Source organism: Bradysia coprophila, unplaced genomic scaffold, assembly GCF_014529535.1.
Source record: "Bradysia coprophila strain Holo2 unplaced genomic scaffold, BU_Bcop_v1 contig_667, whole genome shotgun sequence".
NCBI classification, from domain to species: Eukaryota; Metazoa; Arthropoda; class Insecta; order Diptera; family Sciaridae; genus Bradysia; species Bradysia coprophila.
Window position 1 is genome coordinate 95,807 of NW_023503907.1, and position 21,365 is coordinate 117,171.

General features: G+C 37.3%; 1 long non-coding RNA gene across 1 annotated transcript; it reads left to right on the forward strand.

Annotated features, from left to right (window-relative positions):
- Positions 1–1,437: 1,437 nt before the first annotated feature.
- Positions 1,438–20,292, forward strand: LOC119083455. Its single transcript, XR_005088867.1, has 3 exons — positions 1,438–1,451; positions 4,282–4,286; positions 19,908–20,292. It is a non-coding gene; the product is annotated as an uncharacterized LOC119083455 (long non-coding RNA).
- Positions 20,293–21,365: the final 1,073 nt, after the last annotated feature.

Sequence of the window (21,365 nt, forward strand, 5' to 3'; positions counted from 1 at the left end):
GAAACCGCCAAAATGATTCGGGTTAGACAATTCCACTTTTTTCTATCGCTTATATCGCATTAGTAAAGTCCTAAACGTCCTAAAGCTCACTCAAGCTTCATAATTAAAGCAGTTGCAGCGTTTGGTGGCTACAACGATTTATATATACTGAATGATTCGGTTGACGTAACACGACTAATTTGTGTGCACATTCTAGACGACATTTAAGCGAGACTTCAATCAAGAACCTAACTTTCATCAGAGTTTCCTAGGTAAAAATTGTTATTAAAAAATTGCAAAAAGCCTAGCAATGTAAGGTCGAAGACCAAATAACGCAACTTTTGGTGTTGATTTTTTATAATAAAATATGATCATATTAAAAAGTCGCTCCACTTTCCATGATGGGGAGAATGTCGAGCGATACAGAGGCTAGCTGGAAGAATGTCCTTTATAACACTAAAAAGCTATTAGCGCATAGTATTTCGGACGAGACTAAGAACTTCAATATGATATACGAAGAGGTCATCATAATAGAAGTCACCATGTCTCTCTCGGTCACATACTTATAACACAGATCATTTCTGTATCTTATGTATCCTCAACGCAGTAAAGCAGTAAAATAAATCACGGAAAGCTGTTAGAATATATTTATTTTGAATTCTAAATCGCGGCAAATCATATATGAGAATATCGCATTTGATAAACATCGAGTATTGTCGTAATCATTTCCGTTTTCTCCTTTTCCTTGATGTCCTTTATAATTTAACTATACACTATTGAGTCTACTTTCCAAATAAATTTATCAAATAAATATTTTCATTTTTGGGCAACAACTTCAAAACTTGAGTTGAAAGTGATCAAACGTTTGTCACAAGAAATATTTTGACAAATGAATTAATGACAGTAGTCTACATAATGTGGTGTCGACAAAAAATATCTCCTCGTATTAGTCTACATTTATACCACACTGCATTACCGCAGGGGCGGATCCACCTATGTGCGGTCGAGGCGGTCGCCGGGGGTCAGAAGATGATTTTTACAAAGAAAACAAAAATTTAAACGAAAACCGACCGGGTCACAAACTTTTTGTGTTCTATCCGCCCGTGTCAGAGCAAAAGCTGGATCCGCCCCTGCATTACCGCAATGGTAATTACCTCTCTACAAAATTGTTGCGAAATCGCTTGAGATGGTTTTGTTTTCGTCGCATTGTAAAGTTTCATTCTTATAACCACTCGTTTCATTCTTATTTCAGAATTTCTGCTCTTCAAAAATGCAAAAAATACTTACATGTACAAAGAAGATTTTTTTTTTAAATCATAAAATCGTCAAATTTACAGCAGACTTCCAGCACTCGCGTGAACTTGATGTTTTTATCATTCTATTGCAAATAAAGTTAGCTGTACATATAAACAGCATCGCTGAAAAAACATCTAGCAACACTAATGTCTTTCTTTTTTATGAAATTCGTATTTGTAAGGAGCGAAAATTCAAATCGAACCGTTTACGATTTATTTTATAAATGTTTTTCTTGAATATATTTTAAATCTGCAACTCCATTTTAGGAGTTTTAGGAGATTTTAGGAGGTTTTAGGAGAATTATGAAATTTTAGGTTTTTTAGGAGTTTTAGGAGGAGTGGCAGCCCTGGGTATTGAGGTAGAAGTAGTAAACTATTAAAACAACTTCAAACAATCGTAGTGCGAGTGTTGAGGCGAATGTTATCATGAGCGTATTGCAACAGTTAAGGCGACAGTTGTTTAACCGTATTGCGACTGTTTGGACTACCAAACTACAACTGTTTTAAAAATCGTTGTTCAACTGTGGAAATTAGCTTAGCATAACTGTAGGTCAATAATAAAGCTACCGTAATGTAACTGTTAAAGCAATTATAGTTCAGCTGTTGAAGCGACTGTAGTTCAATTGTTAAAGCGACTGTAATTCAACTGTTAAAGCAACTGTAGTTCAACTGTTAAAGCCTCTGTAGTTCAACTGTTAAAACGACTGTAGTTCAACTGTTAAAGCGACAATAGCTTAACTGTTTAAATACATCTGTTGAAAGTTCTATAAGAATTTATTGCATTGGCGTGAATATATCGACATTAAATGCTGTTTTTCGAGGTATTATACCCAACATTATTCCAAGTAGCACCTAGGATAATAATTTTATTATGACCTCTAGGGTAATAATGAAAATGATCGAATTTTCAAATATAAAAACACGAGATTTGAACCGGGGAATTCTTGCGTGATCCAAACTACGCTACTAACTTCTCCATTCAGTCATAATGAACAAACGTGCTGCAAAGCGTACCTTAAAAAAACCGCTCTTCAATTCTTCCGTTCGGCCTTAAAAAGCTAAGAGTCACTTTATTATTAGAAATTGTTTCTGATCTTTACAAAATCTTCACAACAACCACAAATTTGCTTCTATGTGAATGCTCAGTTCAATCAAAAAAATACCAACTAATGTCCTGTACCCTAAACAAACTTTTTGTGATGATTACAAAAAAAAGTTGCCTGCCATATGCTGAAGGTGAAGACATTCGCAGAACGAACATCTCCAAGCACAGACCACCGTTTTGATCCTGGAAGACTTAGTGCAATGCAAATGCTAACGGAGTACAAAAATTGTCAACATTCGCCACGTCTCACCAGGCAGTGGTAAATGTGCACACAAATCTAAGTGCTATATACGTTCTAGTCAACGGAAAGATTTAGTGAATTATTGAAAATATGTTGTAACACACTAATTTGTAACATAATAAAAAAATTAACACCAGAGAGAAAATGAAATGTTACTTCATGTAACTTTATTTTCTCTCTGAACACCAGAGAGAAAGTGAAATGGAAAATGTTACTTCATGTAAGTTAATTTTTTCTCTGGCGTTCGTTTTTTTATTATGTTACAATTTTATGTGTGACAACATAATTTTAATGGTATTCGGTCAAAATAACCCCACCAAAATAACGAATTGTAGTAATAACTAATGTCAAAAAAATTATTTGAAAAATGACGAGAATCGACAGAATTAGGATATCGACAGAATTCGAGGATATCGACAGAATTCGAGGATATCGACTATATTCGAGTCTATCGACTATATTCGAGGATATCGACTATATTCGAGGATATGACTCTATTCGAGGATATGACTCTATTCCAGTGTATCGACAGAATTCGAGGATAACGACTATATTCGAGGATATCGACTATATTCGAGTCTATCGATAGTATTCGAGTCTATCGACTATATTTGAGGATATGACTCTATTCCAGTGTATCGACAGAATTCTAGGATAACGACTATATTCGAGGATATCGACTATATTCGAGTCTATCGATAGTATTCGAGTCTATCGACTATATTCGAGGATGTCGACTATATTCGAGGATATGACTATTCCAGTGTATCGACAGAATTCGAGGATAACGATAATATTCGAGGATATCGACTATATTCGAGAATATCGACTATATTCGAGGATATCGACTATAGTCGAGGATATTGACTATATTCGAGTATATCGACTATATTCGATGATATCGACTATATTCGAGGATATCGACTATATTCGAGTATATCGACTATATTCGAGTATATCGACTATATTCGAGTATATCGACTATATTCGATAATATCGAAATTCTTTTTTTCCCCGATTGGCATCGTCAAAAGTAAGGTCAAGTTCGAAAATGGGCATGGTAGGGTTGGCCCTTCCAGAGCTAGGGCCCTATAGGTGTTTTTCAGTCTTTCGACGATATCTACCGAAACACGCACGCAATAGCTGCTTGTGATATATCAAATGAAAGGTATTGACGAGTAGAACAAAATTGCTGAAAATCGTTTTTGGGTAAGATTATTTAGCGTATGTTGGGTAAGATGCAACGCGGCCTTGTTGGGAGGGCTCAAAGGTCGTTACTCGGCCCTAAGTGTTTTTTGCACATAAATCGAGTAAATCTCATCCGATTTTGCTAGATTTAGTTTTTTATGGAAGGTAATTGAATACCGAAAAGAATGTGTCGAAAAAAGTTTCAAATTTGGGCCCTTGGACTTAGGCCGGTTCTCGGCCCTCAGAGTTTTTTTTGCACATAAATCGAGTAAATCTCATTCGATTTTGCTAATTTTTGTTTAATTTGAGAGATAATTGAATGCCGAATAGAATGATGTCAAAAAAAGTTTAAAATTTGGGCCCTTGGACTAAGGCCGCTAGTCGGCGCTAAGTGTTTTTTGCACATAAATCGAGTAAATATCATCCGATTTTGCTAGATTTAGTTTTTTATGGAAGGTAATTGAATACCGAAGAGAACGTGTCGAAAAAAGTTTCAAATTTGGGCCCTTGGACTTAGGCCGGTACTCGGCCCTAAGTATTTTTTGCATATAAATCAAATAAATCTCATCCGATTTTGGTAGTTTTTGTTTCATTTGATAGATAATTGAATGCCGAATAGAATGATGGCAAAAAAAGTTTCAAATTTGGGCCCTTGGACTAAGGCCAATACTCGGCCCTAAGTGTCTTTTGCACATAAATCGAGTAAATCTATTCCTTGATCTTGTATTGCTTGTGTGGACAACCAATGAAACGATTTGTTTACGAAAATTTGTTTATTGTTTACCCTTGCATTCGGTCGTTGTTACCGACCATAATCATGGCTTAAACAATAAGTGGTCATAAACGAATCGGCTTTACATGTTGAAGCTGAGCTTCTCTTAAACTTACGTGAATGTCAAAGTACACAGTCCGTCTAAAATGTTTGTCTAAAACTTTTTTAATTTGACGAAGTATAACTGATCTTTTTATCCATAAAAGTGTGCAAAGTACAACAACGAGTTTTACTCTTTCCAAATTGGAAGAAGGACTGAGTCTCACTGTCCAAGATCGAGCAAAATTTGGATGAATCGTCCGTAAAACTCAACATAACCCTACAAATGGATATAAACAAACCGACACCGTGTACGAAAACAACACACTAAGCAGTCAAACGAAATTTAATTGGAAATTGTTGTGGAAAACAATTTCTGAACCAACGCATACCGTTGACTGCACTGACTTGTGATGTGCATTGTCATCGAACTGAACGGAATCACAGTAACGAATGTTTACAAACCACCGAATCAAGTATGGGCTAATGACGTACTAGAACGGCAACCCCATCCAGCGATTTATGTTGGAGATTTTAATAGCCACCACACATTATGGGGCTATGGTACAAACAACGAAAATGGCACCAAGCTACAAGAGTGGGCCGAATTATTGAACCTATTTCTGGTACAAGACCTAAAAGGTTTCACCACTTTCCACTCAGCGAGATGGCAGAGTGGTACAAATCCTGACCTTTGTTTTGTGAGTAAAGACAGGCTTGATAGACCAATGAAAGTTACACGGACAGTCCTAAGAAATTTTCAGCGAAGTCAACATCGACCAGTGCTCATAAAAGTTGGTACACAGATAAACACGGTCAATTCAATGCCAAAACCGCGATGGAATTTCCAAAAAGCGGACTGGCAATCTTTTACTGCTCGTATTGAGTCCACCATCAGATTTATCCCAAGCGACGTCACGCAATATGGACGGTTTCTTGGTGCTGTAAAAGGTGCAGCGAAAAAGTCAATACCACGGGGATTTAGGAAACGTTACATTCCTTGTTGGACAACTGAGATGGAAGAGCTCTACAAGCAATTTGAAGAACAAGACGACAATGAAATTTCGGATCGACTACTGGAATTATTATGTGCAGCCAGAAAAGCGAAGTGGGAAAACACCACACAGGAAATGGACTTCACACACTCTAGTAGAAAGGCTTGGCGGATCCTAAGACATTTAGGAGAAACTTGAAAGCCGGCGAAAATGAATTCGAATATGAACCCAAATGAAATTGCTACGGTTATCGTCAAAAATTCTACGAAAATGTCACCAGACCCGAGTTTCAGAATCTAAATTAAAACAAAGTTGCGGACTTTGAAAAAGTCTCTGACTAAAAACGAATTTGATAAACCGTTTACGCCGGAAGAGCTTGATACAGCAATCAACTCGATCAAATTGGGCAAAGCAGCTGGATATGACGGTTTACACCCCGAGTTCCTAAAATATCTAGGTAAGCGAGCACGAATTTGGATTTTAAAGTTTATAAACAAAATATTTAAGCTATCGAAACTTCCACCGCTGCTGATGAAATCGAAAATCATCGCAATTCTAAAACCCGGAAAATCTGCGGATGATCCTACAAAGTACCGCCCGATTGCTCTACTTAGTGTGATGTACAAATTGATTGAACGTCTGATACTCAATCGTATTGCAGATCCGGCAGAAGCTGTACTTCCAGTTGAGCAAGCTGCATTCAGACCGAATCGTAGCTGCGTCGAACAACTACTCACACTAACCACGTATATTGAACGTGGCTTTGAACTGAAATTGAAAACAGCACTCGCCCTGGTGGATCTCTCCTCGGCTTACGATACAATATGGCGAATCGGTTTTATGTGGAAGTTCTATAACTTAATTCCCAGTAAAAAGCTCGGCTCTCTTGTAAATGCTATGCTAAGTAATCGCATCTTCAGAGTTTTCTTGAACAACAAAAGTAGCCGACCAAGGAAACTTAGCAACGGCTTCGCTCAGGGCAGTGTATGTGCCCCAACCTATTTCAACGTATACACAAGCGACATGCCTAGCACCATTTCCAGAAAGTTTCTCTTTGCGGATGATTTGGGCTTAGCAACTCATGTCAAAACTTTCGAAATGGGTGAAGAAAATTTGAAATACGATTTGGAATCAATGAAAAAGTACTACCGTCAGTGGTGCTTGTGTCTAAATGATGAAAAAACGGAAGTCACAATGTTCCACTTGGACAACCGGTCAGCTTCGAGAGAGCTAAATGTTTTCATCGATGGTGTGAGACTGACTCACAATATGTCTCCCACGTACCTAGGCTTACCATTGGACCGGACACTTAGCTATAAAGTAGCTTTGGAACAACGGGCACAAAAGGTGAAAGTGCGAAACAATTTGGTACAAAAGTTGGCTGGTGCTCACTGGGGAGCAAACGGTGACGTTCTGAGAACTGCCGCTCTCTCATTGGTGTACTCAGTTGCAGAGTATGCATCGCCATTATGGTACAAGAGCTGCCACACGAACAAAATTGACGTTCAACTAAACGTTGCCATGCGACTGATAACTGGTTCAGTTAGCTCCACACCTGTCCCGTGGCTCCATGTGCTGTCAAACATACAGCCACCACACATTAGGCGAAATTTAGCTGCACATAAGTTATGGAAGAAATGCATGGACGAATCCAGACCATATGAGCTTCCAATTAAATCTGACCTGAACAACCCACCTCGGATGCGCCTTATATCACGATCACCCTTTTGGAGCGACACCGAATTACAAGTTTCAGATTTTGATGAAAATGACCAGTGGCAGAAGTACTGGAACGACAGCCCTACTTTCACAAATAAGTTCCTCATCCAGAGCCCACATCAAAAAGTAGAAGGCTTTAATCTGCAGCGAAAGGAGTGGAAAATGTTAAATCGGTTCCGTTCGGGCCACGGCTGCTCGGCTGATCAAATGTATAAATGGAGGTTTCGGAATTCCCCGTACTGCGACTGCGGTCATGACATCGTCCAGACAATGGATCATATTTTAAACGAATGCCCTATTCGTCGATTCAGAGGCGGACTCCAAAGTCTCAATGAAGCAACGAGTGAAGCAATAAATTGGTTAAGTGAATTAGACATTGACGTTTGAAGACAGTGTTTTTAGAGTAGTGATTGCAGCTATCAGCTGTTAATTGATTGAAACTAAAAGTTTCAAAACAACTTGTTAAAGAAATTAATGTGAACCATACGATCAATATATATATATCTTAAACTTACGTTACTTCTAATGTCACAACAATTTTGAATTAAATTCGATTTCTTGGCCGCAGATTATATCTGGGTTCAATATTGTGTTGATTGTTGTTGTTTGTGTTGACATGACCTATGTCAACATTTGTCAGAACATCTGTTGCGGGTGGGTTACTGTACAAAGTTGGTGCCGGAGGGTTTACATTCGGAGTTTTGGAGCTGTTTTTTATGATGTTGAAGAAGACTGGAGAAATGTGCGCTGCATATGATTTGAAGTTGACTGTTTCGTTGTCATGTAGGATAATCTGGTTGGCCTCGTGAATTTTCATGACACCTTTTTTCCGCACTTTTTTCAAAATCTCCTTGCCGTTGAAGTCGAATTGATGGTTGTTCGGACCAGTGTCGAAAACATGTTTGACCAGCGCTGTTTTTCTAGGATTTTCAGGCCCGTAGCTAGGGCGAAATCTCAGGGTGGGCTCAAGCCCGATACATTTTTTTGTGTTTATTAAAAATGTAATGTGAAGTGCGCCGCAGGCGATTTTTTTGGAAAGCAATTGTAAGTTAGTTTCGTAGAACCACCGTAGATGTTAGATGCTACAATTTTTTTAAGACATCTATTTCATCCTCCCAGTGAAAATTATTTTTGAATCTGACATTTTTTTCTGGACGCTTATGGTGCTATCGATAGGGAATATCGAGGTGATCGTTTCACAGAAGAACTTTTTTTTTTAAAAGCGAGAGGACTCGTGAAAAAATTTGGAAATTTCAATACGAAGTGACTATTGGCAGGCGCCTGCCAATAGTGAAAATATTATTAATATGACTATTGGCAGGCGCCTGCCAATAGTCACTTTGATTAAAATGACTATTGGCAGGCGACTGCCAATAGCCAAAATATTATTAAAATGACTATTGGCAGGCGCCTGCCAATAGTGAAAATTTTATTAAAATGACTATTGGCAGGCGCCTATCAATAGTTTTTCTTATAGAATTTTGACTATTGGCACAGACGATAATTTAAAAAGGAAAATGCTATTCGCATTACGTATTCTAGAGCTTTCGAAACCAAATATTATTAACGACTTTATAACAGAATATTAATTAGATCAAATAGTCAGTTATATTAACCTTTTATGAATCATATGGTTCAGGCATGTGTTTTGTTCCTACTTAATCCTTCTACAGATTGTGTGAGGGAGAAGTTTAGTCTGATACAACTAAATTCATTTCTACAATTTGTAGGAGTAAATATTTTGGTTTGTTCCTACAGAATTCATCGTTCTACAAACTTTACAATGAAAGAGTTTTGTTTGTTCCTACCGAATTCATTTCTCTACATACTGAGTAAAGGTGTTGTTCGGTTTGTTCCAACTTCGAACTGAATTCATCCTTCTACAAACTGTGTAAGGAAGGACTTTGGTTTGTTCCTACCGAATTCATCCTTCTACAATTTGTGTGAGGAAGGAGTTTGCTTTGTTCCTACTAAATTCGTCCCTCTACAATTTGTGTGAGGAAGGAGTTCGGTTTGTTCCTACTGAATTCATCCTTCTACAAACAGTGTAAATAAAGAGTTTGGTTTTTTTCATTCTCCTACAAACTGTGTAAGGAACGAGTTTGATTTGTTCCAACTGAATCCATCCTTCTACAATTTGTGTGAGGAAGGAGTTTGGTTTCCTCCTACTGAATTCATCCTTCTACAATTTGTGTGAGGAAGGAGTTTGGCTTGTTTCTACTGAATCCATCCTTCTACACACAGTGTCAATAAAGAGTTTGGTTTTTAATTCTCCTACAAACTGTGTAAGGAAAGAGTTTGATTTGTTTCAACTGAATTCATCCTTCTACTAACTGTAAAAGGTAAGAGTTTGGTTTGTTCCAAATTTACTCATCCGTTTACAAACTGTGTACAGAATGAGTTTGGTACTGAATTCATACTTTTTCAACTTGAATAAGGAAGGTTTCTTGAACAACAAAAGTAGCCGACCAAGGAAACTTAGCAACGGCTTCGCTCAGGGCAGTGTATGTGCCCCAACCTATTTCAACGTATACACAAGCGACATGCCTAGCACCATTTCCAGAAAGTTTCTCTTTGCGGATGATTTGGGCTTAGCAACTCATGTCAAAACTTTCGAAATGGGTGAAGAAAATTTGAAATACGATTTGGAATCAATGAAAAAGTACTACCGTCAGTGGTGCTTGTGTCTAAATGATGAAAAAACGGAAGTCACAATGTTCCACTTGGACAACCGGTCAGCTTCGAGAGAGCTAAATGTTTTCATCGATGGTGTGAGACTGACTCACAATATGTCTCCCACGTACCTAGGCTTACCATTGGACCGGACACTTAGCTATAAAGTAGCTTTGGAACAACGGGCACAAAAGGTGAAAGTGCGAAACAATTTGGTACAAAAGTTGGCTGGTGCTCACTGGGGAGCAAACGGTGACGTTCTGAGAACTGCCGCTCTCTCATTGGTGTACTCAGTTGCAACTGAATTCATCCTTCTACAAATTGAATGATGAAGGTGTTCGTTTTTTTTTACTGAATTTATCCTTTGACGAAATACGCCTCATTTCGTCATTTTGTTGGACCTTGACCAAAGGTCACTTCCTCAGAATGTGCGAATAGCGAAGAAGAGGCTATTCGTAAGTACATACATTGTGCGAATAGTCACTTCATAATATGATGAGATGACGAATAACGCGAAAGCGATACATAGACAAAAAGTACTAGCAGAAAAATTCAAAGTTCCAATGGGTCATCTCTAAACTGATCACAGCATATGCTGTGTCGTCTTCATTAATCTAGTACAAATAGTATATTACATTGGGTGCTGCGAAAGTCATACACTACATGAAGTACCAATTTTGTGTTACGAGACGAACTCACAAGTGTGTATTTAAGCAACAAGGTTAGCTGATTGTCATTATCTGTTTGCTACCTTTTTGTAATGTCCACATCATTTCATAGAATAGGCGATTACATCTGGAGAAAATTTATTTAAAAAACTTTCCTATGCAATTCTCAAAAGCTAATTAACATATAGATTGCTGAGAAATATTAGAAATTATTGAGCTGTAAATTTGAATAGTCCAGAATATTAAAATACACTATTCGCAGGCGCGCGGCGCCAACTAATCTAATATTCTCGACATGCTACACCTCTCCGCCTGCGAATAGTGTATTTTAATATTCTGGCCTCCCCCCCCCCCCCTGCCAATAGTCATTATAATAATATCTCGCTATTGGCGGGCGCCTGCCAATAGTCACTTTAATAATACTTTCACTATTGGCAGGCGCCTGCCAATAGTCATTTTAATAATATTTTGACTATTGGCAGGCGCCTGCCAATAGTCATTATAATAATATCTGGCTATTGGCAGGCGCCTGCCAATAGGACCTACCATTTCAATATCATGACTTTAAAAAAAATTGTACCACGGAATTAATAAAACTATCTTTGGTCGTAACGGTTGTAACTGTGAGTCAGGGTGAGGCATCAGAGTACAAATCTTGTCAATGATCACCCTTACCGATTTTTCTTTTTGTTGGCTTAAAATGAAGGCTTGCGAATACCAATTAATATATCAAAAAATTGCGTTGGAGTTTTTCAATTTTTTCTAAAAATCTTAAAAACGTTTTTTTGGGAGCGCACATTCGATTCCAAAGATTTTTTCAAAGAAAACATATGGAAATGGAAAGTTTGACTAAAATTAAATTAATTGCTATGTACTGGTGGCCTCTGATCTGGCTAACAATTATATGCACCAAGTAGTCAAGAAACAGCAAAAAAAAAATATATTTTTAATCGATGCAGATCATAATTCTAAACGAAAAATTGTTTTACGACATGTCTCAAAAATGCATAGTTTTTTATAAAGCTCATAAAGTGTGTAAATTGCTGCCTCCCCGATGCATTTTTGTGACTATTTCCTGAAATATAATTTTTAATCTGTAGACATGCTCATTCTAAAAAAAAAAATTGTTCTACAGCAGTACTCGAAAACTTAACGATTTTTTTATAAAACAAATTGAAGATGAGGAAGATTAAAGATATTGGACCTTTACATCATTCTCTAAAAAAACGGTACATTTTCAAGACATGACGTAGAACAATTCTTTGCTCAGAATGATAAGTAGCATCGAATAAAAATAGAAAAAAATTTGTTTCTTGACTAATTACTACTTATTTTAACATTTTTATACTTTCATCATTTTCATTTTCATCGATTTTTTCATCATTAGGAAGATTATTGGCCCTGTCTAACTATCATTGGTTATAGTCTCAATTGCTACTATATCTCATAGCCTGAGATCTCACCATTCCGAAAATATCAAATTTGTCCTATTCGATATCTGGTTTATATTTGTTACGATGTTAAATATGTAGGTAAGTCGACCTACTCGAAAGATTTATTCGGCAATTTCTTATTTCCAATTTTAATCGAAATAAATTTATAAAACATCAAAAAAAAATTCACTGTCACGTAAAAGTAATTTCCTAATTTTTCAATAATGATCATATTTGCATCGATCTTCTGAAAAGATCCAAGTTTGTACAGGTTGGGATGAGAGCTTAGCTTGACCACCTTTTCTTGGTTACATGTAAATTTCTTTAATAAAAAGAATCACCATTCTCACCAAACGTTATTGATAAGTCTTACAAAATGCAAAAATACTAGTTTCATACTGACTGTTCCTTAATTGAAATAAATTGAGTTAAATGGAAAGCTAAGATTTTGTAGCTTCGCGTAAAATGCGGTTATACTATGTGACGTCGAAAGATGTGAGCTCACGATTCCAGAATTTCTAATTTGGTATAAAAATACGACACTTCATACTGCATGTTTGACTGTAGCGAAAAGACAAAGTTGGAAACACAATTCTAATTGTTAATCCTATTTGTTCAAAAAAATTAGTACCGGAAACTCGTCGAGGCTAAATTTTCATCATTACTAGTATAGTTTGTGCATTCAGATTAGTTTAGAGTCTTGGAGGTATTTCATGAGTTTAAATTTAAAAGTAGAATACTAAAGGATTTTAGCTGTTGAGGTTACGAAAGAAACAATGATAAAATCTACATTCTGTTCTAAGACTATAGTCTTATAAGACTAAGACTGTCAGCTATAAAACTTTTTCACAACTTTATTATTTTTCTCTTCGCCAGGGTGGGCTCAGACGTAGTCCAGGGTGGGCTCAGCCCACCCCAGCCCACCCGTAGCTACGGGCCTGAGGATTTTCCCCCATGTTTTTTACATCAGAGATATGCGTTGCAAATCTGTCACATAGACACCACGTCGTTTTCCACAACAATTTCCAATTAAATTTCGTTTGACTGCTTAGTGCGTTGTTTTCGTACACGGTGTCGGTTTGTTTATATCCATTTGTAGGGTTATATTGAGTTTTACGGACGATTCATCCAAATTTTGCTCGATCTTGGACAGTGAGACTCAGTCCTTCTTCCAATTTGGAAAGAGTAAAACTCGTTGTTGTACTTTGCACACTTTTATGGATAAAAAGATCAGTTATACTTCGTCAAATTAAAAAAGTTTTAGACAAACATTTTAGACGGACTGTGTACTTTGACATTCACGTAAGTTTAAGAGAAGCTCAGCTTCAACATGTAGAGCCGATTCGTTTATGACCACTTATTGTTTTAGCCATGATTATGGTCGGTAACGACGACCGAATGCAAGGGGAAACAATAAACAAATTTTCGTAAACAAATCGTTTCATTGGTTGTCCACACAAGCAATACAAGATCAAGGAATTGATTGCTTTGAACCAGCTAAACAAACATCCAGTAAAGAGTAAATCTAAACCGATTTTGCTAGTTTTTGTTTCGTTTGAGAGATAATTGAATACCGAAAAGAACGTGGCGAAAAAAGTTTCAAATTTGGTCTCTTGGACTAAGGCCGCTACTCGGCCCTAAGTGTTTTTTGCACATAAATCGAGTAAATCTTATCCAATTTAGCTAGATTTAGTTTTTTATGGAAGGTAAATGAATACCGAAAAGAACGTGACGAAAAAGTTTAAAATTTGGTCCCTTGGACTAAGGCCGCTACTCGGCCCTAAGTGTTTTTTGCACATAAATCGAGTAAATCTCATCCGATTTTGCTAGTTATTGTTTCATTTCAGAGATAATTGAATGCCGAATAGAATGATGGCAAAAAAAGTTTTAAATTTGTGTCCTTGGACTAAGGCCGCTACTCGGCCCTAAGTGTTTTTTGCGAGGGGTAATCACTGATTTACTAGCTCAGTAAATCATGGTAAATCACGGTAGATCACAATAAATCACAGTAAATCAAGTAAATCAAAAATGAAGTTTCTACTAAATTTGAATCTATTTACTTCAATTTGTATTAGTTCATGAAATTTATCCTATATGTTTACGGCCACGATACTTCGAAATGTAATCCAGTGACAATAAAAAATTTTTCAAAAATTTTTCAAAATTTTTTGTGACTTACCGTGATTTACTTGATTTACTGATTTACTAGTGATTACCCCCTTGGTTTTTTGCACAAAAATCGAGTAAATCTCATCCGATTTTGCTAGTTTTTGTTTCATTTGAGAGATAATTGAATGCCGAATAGAATGGTGGCAAAAAAGTTTTAAATTTGGGCCCTTGGACTAAGGCCGCTGCTCGGCCCTAAGTGTTTTTTGCACATAAATCGAGTAAATCTCATCCGATTTTGCTAGTTTTTGTTTCATTTGAGAGATAATTGAATACCCAATAGAAAGTTGGCAAAAAATTTTGGGTTTCTAAAATAATGTCGTAAATTGTTGGTTTTATTTGAGAGGTACTTCGTACGGGCTTTCGTAATTGCGCTATGCGCAATTTTAAAAATGAACACTTTCAGTAAATTTGACCATGCCCAACTTGACTTGCATTTTGGTAACAGTAAATGCAAGAGGGTTGTAGACGTAATAGGGTTCCGGGCGTATTACGGCTACGGACGTATTATGGTTACTGACGAAATAGGATTACGGGTCGTACGGGGCTAAGTCGCAGCAAACGATCCGACTGTTCTAAAGCGTTGTTTTTATTGCGGATTCGTTATCTATGAACGTAGACAAATGATTTGCCCTTACCGTCTGCTTCCAATTCAACATGTTACAAACGGCATATTAATCTTATAAGCCCCCAGTACTTCGTACGGGGCTAATAAGACTAGATGGTCTGGAGCAGAGAAATGATAAGTTGGTACGCCTGTGGCGAGATAGAATGCGTATGAGGATGACAGCTGAATTGTATGGGAGACAATTTGAGAGAATTTCATACAATATTGTGGCCTGCCTCTCCCATAGCGTCCAGCTGTCATCCTCGTGTGCATTCTATCTCGCCACAGGCGTACCAACTTATCATTTCTCGGTCTGGAGGGATGAATTGACAGCTGCCATCTGTTTGCTTTTGATCACTTTCGTTCACTTTTTACTTTTATTTAACTAAAACAAACGAAAGTAATCAAATGCGAACAGATTACAGCTTGGTGTTTTTCGTGATTTCGTGACTCGGTAAACCTCGGTTCATAAACACGCATTCTCATGTTACAATACCCTCTAAGCTGACAGATACACCTCGAATTAAAAAAAAAAAATCGGCCCTCGTCTAGCAGGTACTACAATAAGGATTTCTGTGCAAGTGCGAAACTTTTGCGCATAAACACGAAACACGATGACATGACTTTAATACCATGGAGTTATGGATGGTCCATCTTGTGGGATTTGACTGTAAGGGATAATATATGGCTGTTTCTTATATTAATGATTAAACATGGGAGGCGTTCAAAATTATCGATAATATCAATCGAAAGAAATTATCGATAATCGATTAATCATATCGTTATCGATAATTTAATAATTATCGATAATTATCAAAATATCAATAATTATCGATTATCGATATTTTTTTTGATAATTTTCGATAAAAAAAGTCGATAATTATCGATTATCGATAATTGATAATTATCGATAATCATTTTCATTATCGCCCATGCCTATTCATCAGAGAAAGCTTTGAAGAAAGTTTTGCAACATAATTTTCAAGACAGCAATTTTACCCGCATCTATCATGAAATCTAACATCATCGCTATACTAAAACATGGGAAAGACCCTCAGCTGCCTGAGTCTTACCGGCCAATTGCGCTGCTTAGCGTCGTTTATAAACTGGTAGAAAAACTTATTATTGCGAGAATTAAGCACCTTCTTGACGACTCACTACCACCGGAGTTTGCTGGTTTCCGTGAAAATCGTAGCTGCACAGAACAGAACAGAACAGCCCTAACATCTTTCATTGAGGCTGGTTTTGAAAAGCAACTGAAGACATCGGTGGTGCTAGTAGATCTGTCAACAGCTTATGATACAGTTTGGCGACTGGGATTTATGGTCAAATTTCTTAAGGCAGTCCCTAGCAAGAAAATCGGCACTCTGGTGAACAGCATGCTGAGTAACAGATATTACAGAGTTTTCGTTGGCGAATCAAGCAGCCGATACAGGAAGCTGAGCGATGGTTTCGTTTCAGGTGGGGTTGCTAGCCCAGCTTATTTTAACCTATACATCAGCGACATGCCTGAAACGTTGTCACGGAAATTTCCCTTTGCAGATGATCTGGCCTTAGCCATGCAAACCGGTAATCTCAAAGACGCTGAACAAATTCTAACCAACGACATGGCGACAATGGACAGTTATTATACTGACTGGCATCTGTGCCTGAACACAGAGAAAACGGAAAGTTGTGCTTTTCACTTAAACAACAACATGGCCAACGTTGAACTTGATGTTCGTGTAAGGAACGAAACTGTGAGACACAACAAGAACCCAAAATATTTGGGTACATACTTAGATCGCTCCCTTTCGTACCTGCCGAACACAGAAAAACTCAGTCAAAAGCTGAAGACTCGCAACAATTTACTGAGAAAAGTTGCTGGCTCGGATTGGGGAGCAGATGCGAATACACTGCGGACAACAGCTTTGGCTCTCGTATATTCAACAGCTGAGTAGGCCTCGCGTTACCTGTGTGGTACAAATCTGCCCATACGAACAAAATCGACTGCCAGTTAAACGAAACTATGAGAATCATCACGGGTTGTGTTCAATCGACACCACTACCCTGGCTACCGGTACTGTGCAATATTGCTCCACCGGCACTGAGAAGAGAAAATGCTGCACAGAAAATCTGGCTTCATTGTGTGAATCTATCTCCAACCTTCTGGTACAACACCTATCGTACACGATTTTATGAACCCCCCACCTCATCGATTCATCTCCAGACATCCAATATGGAAAGATTCAGTTATCCACAACGAAAGTTATTCAATTGATGAACGATGGCGACAAGAATGGACGGACAGTCCAGATTTTTCGAACAAGTCAATTATTGATGACCCAACTGCAGCTGTACCTGGTTTCTCTCTGCCAAGGAAATTGTGGAAGACAATAAATCGGCTGAGAACAGGACATGGATGCTGTGCTGAAAAGATGTTTTTGTGTAACTACATTGACTCTCCATTATGCGACTGCGACCTATCCTCGATACAATCAATGAATCACATCATAAGTGAATGCCCTTAAGACGACCTACCTGAGATACATGCTGCTTCTGCAGATGCGGTTGCGTGGATGAATAATTTGGACTTAAACCTATGATGTAATTGTGTGATAGTCCCCGTTAGAGGTGTGCGCCGATCTTAAAATTGTCGGCGGCGGTGCGCCGACTGGTAAGGGATAGGCTGCGCCGCGCCGGGAGAAATTTATAGTCGTCGGCGGCGGTGCGCCGATCGGCGCGCCGATAAATTTACAAGAAATCTAAACTTTCGAAAATAATGCAAAAACATTTGAAAAAGCGTGCGCAATCATTTTTCCGAACACTGAATTCTTACTATCTTGCAATCTGAAGTATCAACCACTTATACAAGGGGAATCAACTGAGACGTATCTCACCTTTTATATTGTGTACAATGTACAATCACCTATTATTTTGAAAACATCTAATTTGATGAATCCAAGAATGATTAGTGAAATTAAAAATTTTTCTTTACCGTGAATTACTCTACGAAAAGAAAACTCTTTCGAGCACTGTGGAACGACAACAAATTCAAAACAAATTTTACGCGCCTTATTGTTCCAACATTAAAATTTTTTATTCGGGAAAAAATTCCCCGAAAACGACAATTTTATAAAACGATTTTAATGACACAATCCAAAAGGTAAAACAAACATTTCCTCCCTCGAACACTCCAGAAAATGTAACCGATCACAATATTACACAATAAACTACAAATTTACGCTGATTTCGTCTTTATAAGACTCATCAGTGCACCTTTGTTGCTTGCAACCATGTGCATATCAGCGTGTTCAAAGTCGAACTAAAAAATAATTTGAATTTGATCACAACACAACACAGTCTGAACAGCATATTGCGAAACAAAGGATCGTGACGTCACATATAGAGGTTTCTCGAAAGAAAAAAAAATGTTTGTTTTTTGTCAGTCTGAGTGTACTGAAAACCTAATTCTTTCTATCCAAGATAGCAAAATAAATTCGGATAAATAGACACTCTACTCAATCTTGCTTGGCAGCTAAATCAAATTTGTACTGAAAACCTAATTCTTTCTATCCAAGATAGCAAAATAAATTCGGATAAATAGACACTCTACTCAATCTTGCTTGGCAGCTAAATCAAATTTGATTTGATTTGATTTAGCTGCCAAGCAAGATTGAGTAGAGTGTCTATTTATCCGAATTTATTTTGCTATCTTGGATAGAAAGAATTAGGTTTTCAGTACACTCAGACTCACAAAAAACAAACATTTTTTTTTTCCTTCGAGAAACCTCTATATGTGACGTCACGATCCTTTGTTTCGCAATATGCTGTTCAGACTGTGTTGTGTTGTGATCAAATTCAAATTATTTTTTAGTTTGAATTTGAACACGCTGATATGCACATGGTTGCAAGCAACAAAGGTGCACTGATGAGTCTTATAAAGACGAAATCAGCGTAAATTTGTAGTTTATTGTGTAATATTGTGATCGGTTACATTTTCTGGAGTGTTCGAGGGAGGAAATGTTTGTTTTACCTTTTGGATTGTGTCATTAAAATCGTTTTATAAAATTGTCGTTTTCGTAAAATTTTTTCCCGAATAAAAAATTTTAATGTTGGAACAATAAGGCGCGTAAAATTTGTTTTGAATTTAATGATTAGTGAGTTTGCGTAAATGACATATAAGCTATAAGTCAACTTATAAGTTGGAAATTTATGTCATTTACGCAAACTCACTACTATTATCTTTCGATTTATGCAGAGGCGCCGACTTCTAGGTGGCAATGGGTGCGCGAGCACCCGACAAACGAGTTTGTTGGGTGCGTAGCACCCAATAAAATATTGATCAAATTAGTTAAAAACGGCATCATTTGTATGTGTGTGAAGTACCTGCGAACTTGAACCTGCGAATTCTACATTATAGTCCGGTCGTTGTGACAATCATTTTACATGACTTTCTACTGATGAAAGTTTCAAGAATTCGCAGGTTCAAACCTGCGAACAAAAAAAATCGCAGTTTCAAACCTGCAGAAAAAATTCGCTTGTTCAAATTCGCAGTTTCAAACCTGCCAAAAAACCAACGCAGGACCAACAGGGAAGTTGGAAGCTCTGGTTAAAAATTCGCAGGTTCCAAATGAAAATTAGGAGGTTTAGCTAGAAAAATCGCAGGTTCAAAACTAAAAATTGCGAGATTGTAGCGCTCCCACAGTGTCCTACTTTCCTACTTTGTCGTTTTATTTCGAAATTTGTCCTACTTGTCCTACTGTCCTAAGTAGGACACTTCGAGGACTTTAATTAAGTATAACATTTATAACAATCAAGCGGATTTTATGCTCTAAAAGTAAATTAAAATAATTTTCAACGAAACTTCATATAATTATTGGCTTAGACTATCAGAAATGAAAGATATTCTTGGTCATTTTAAACATCCAGTTATTTCACGACTGACAAAAGCCACGCAAATGCTGTATTCAGCACAAACTTTCTGCATAATAAAGAGTCGATGCAAAGAACAACAGCTAGTCAAGGATGCTATTGATGCATATAAGCAACGCACCATGCAAATGCACGTCAAAATTACAGATACCACAACCGGACAGTGTCCAAAAAATCTTCATACAATTCACTTAAACTACAAAAAAGTAATTTTCATACAAACTTAGATACTGTCAATGTCACTTTTTTTTTGGTGCATCTGCATGGTGCGTTGATATAAGGGTGTTATAAATATTCCCATAACTGTTTGTCTCCTGTCACTTTGTTTAGATCTTCAAAAATTCTAAGGTGAGAAGAGCTGATCTTGAACATAAGGACAAAAAAACGAAGAAAATATAAGGGAAATCGATAGATCGATTGGTCAGGAAATGGCAACGTTAAATGTGGCGGAAAAATTGTTGATCGACAGTAACAAATATTTGAGCAAAGTTGTAAATTCACGGCAGAATAAATTAAACCAGGCAGGAGCGGCTCATTTTTAAAACGTCAAATAAGCAACAAATAAGGGACCTAATACACTGTATAAAAATGAACTCAAATGAACACTGACATGTAGGTTCAAAACTGGGAATTTTTTATTTCGCAGTTTTAAACCTGCGAATTTCTTATTTCGCAGTTTCACACCTGCGAATTTTTTATAATTCCTGAAATCACTAAAACTTCATGTAAAATGATCGTCACAACGACTGGAATATAATGTAGAATTCGCAGGTTTAAGTTCGCAGGTACTTCACAGACATATCATTTGTGAACCAACTTAGTTCGTCCGTGCCTGGAAAAATTTCGCCTGCGGCGCTTTACATATTATGGACTTAAATCTTGCACCCAACAACCAAAACAAAAGTCGGCGCCCCTGGATTTATGCAATAACCGTTCCCGTTTCCTTTAGTCCATCTTCGATGTAGGAGTGTGATCGTAGTAGAAGGTTTCCGCAAATAAGAGATTTAGATAAACTTAAATTTAAAAGTAATAAGTGTATTGACTACGCCAAAATGATTTTTTCCCAAATTTTTTACATAAAGCAGCTAAAAATTGAAAATAAAGATACCCGTGTCTCGTCTTTTGACGAAAAAACTTGAAACCGGAAAGATTTTCCACTTTATAAATTCCTGAAACATGTAATTTGCGCCATTTTCCACCCAAATTCCAAATAAGGTCTTAAGTTTGCCACTTTACAATTACAGTAGTATTCACGCAGTTTTGACCGATTCACTGAATTTATTCTCTTTCTTCTTCCTCCTGCATCAACAGACAAAAAGAGAAACGTCGTCTGCCGTCTGCCGCGCTCCATTCCATTGCACAGAAAATAGAGTAACGTACCCAAGGGTTCACGTTAAGTGAGGATACAGAAAAGACAAATGCTGTTTCGACCTCGGGTATCGATTACGGTCCCAGGGCAGCGTGATCTGACCATCCTCAGTTGTATCCATCGATACCCTTCCCAAGACAGCAGCAAACTTTTTCTTTGGACTAGTATTTAAAATTTGCATAAAACACTTGCCATCTACTGA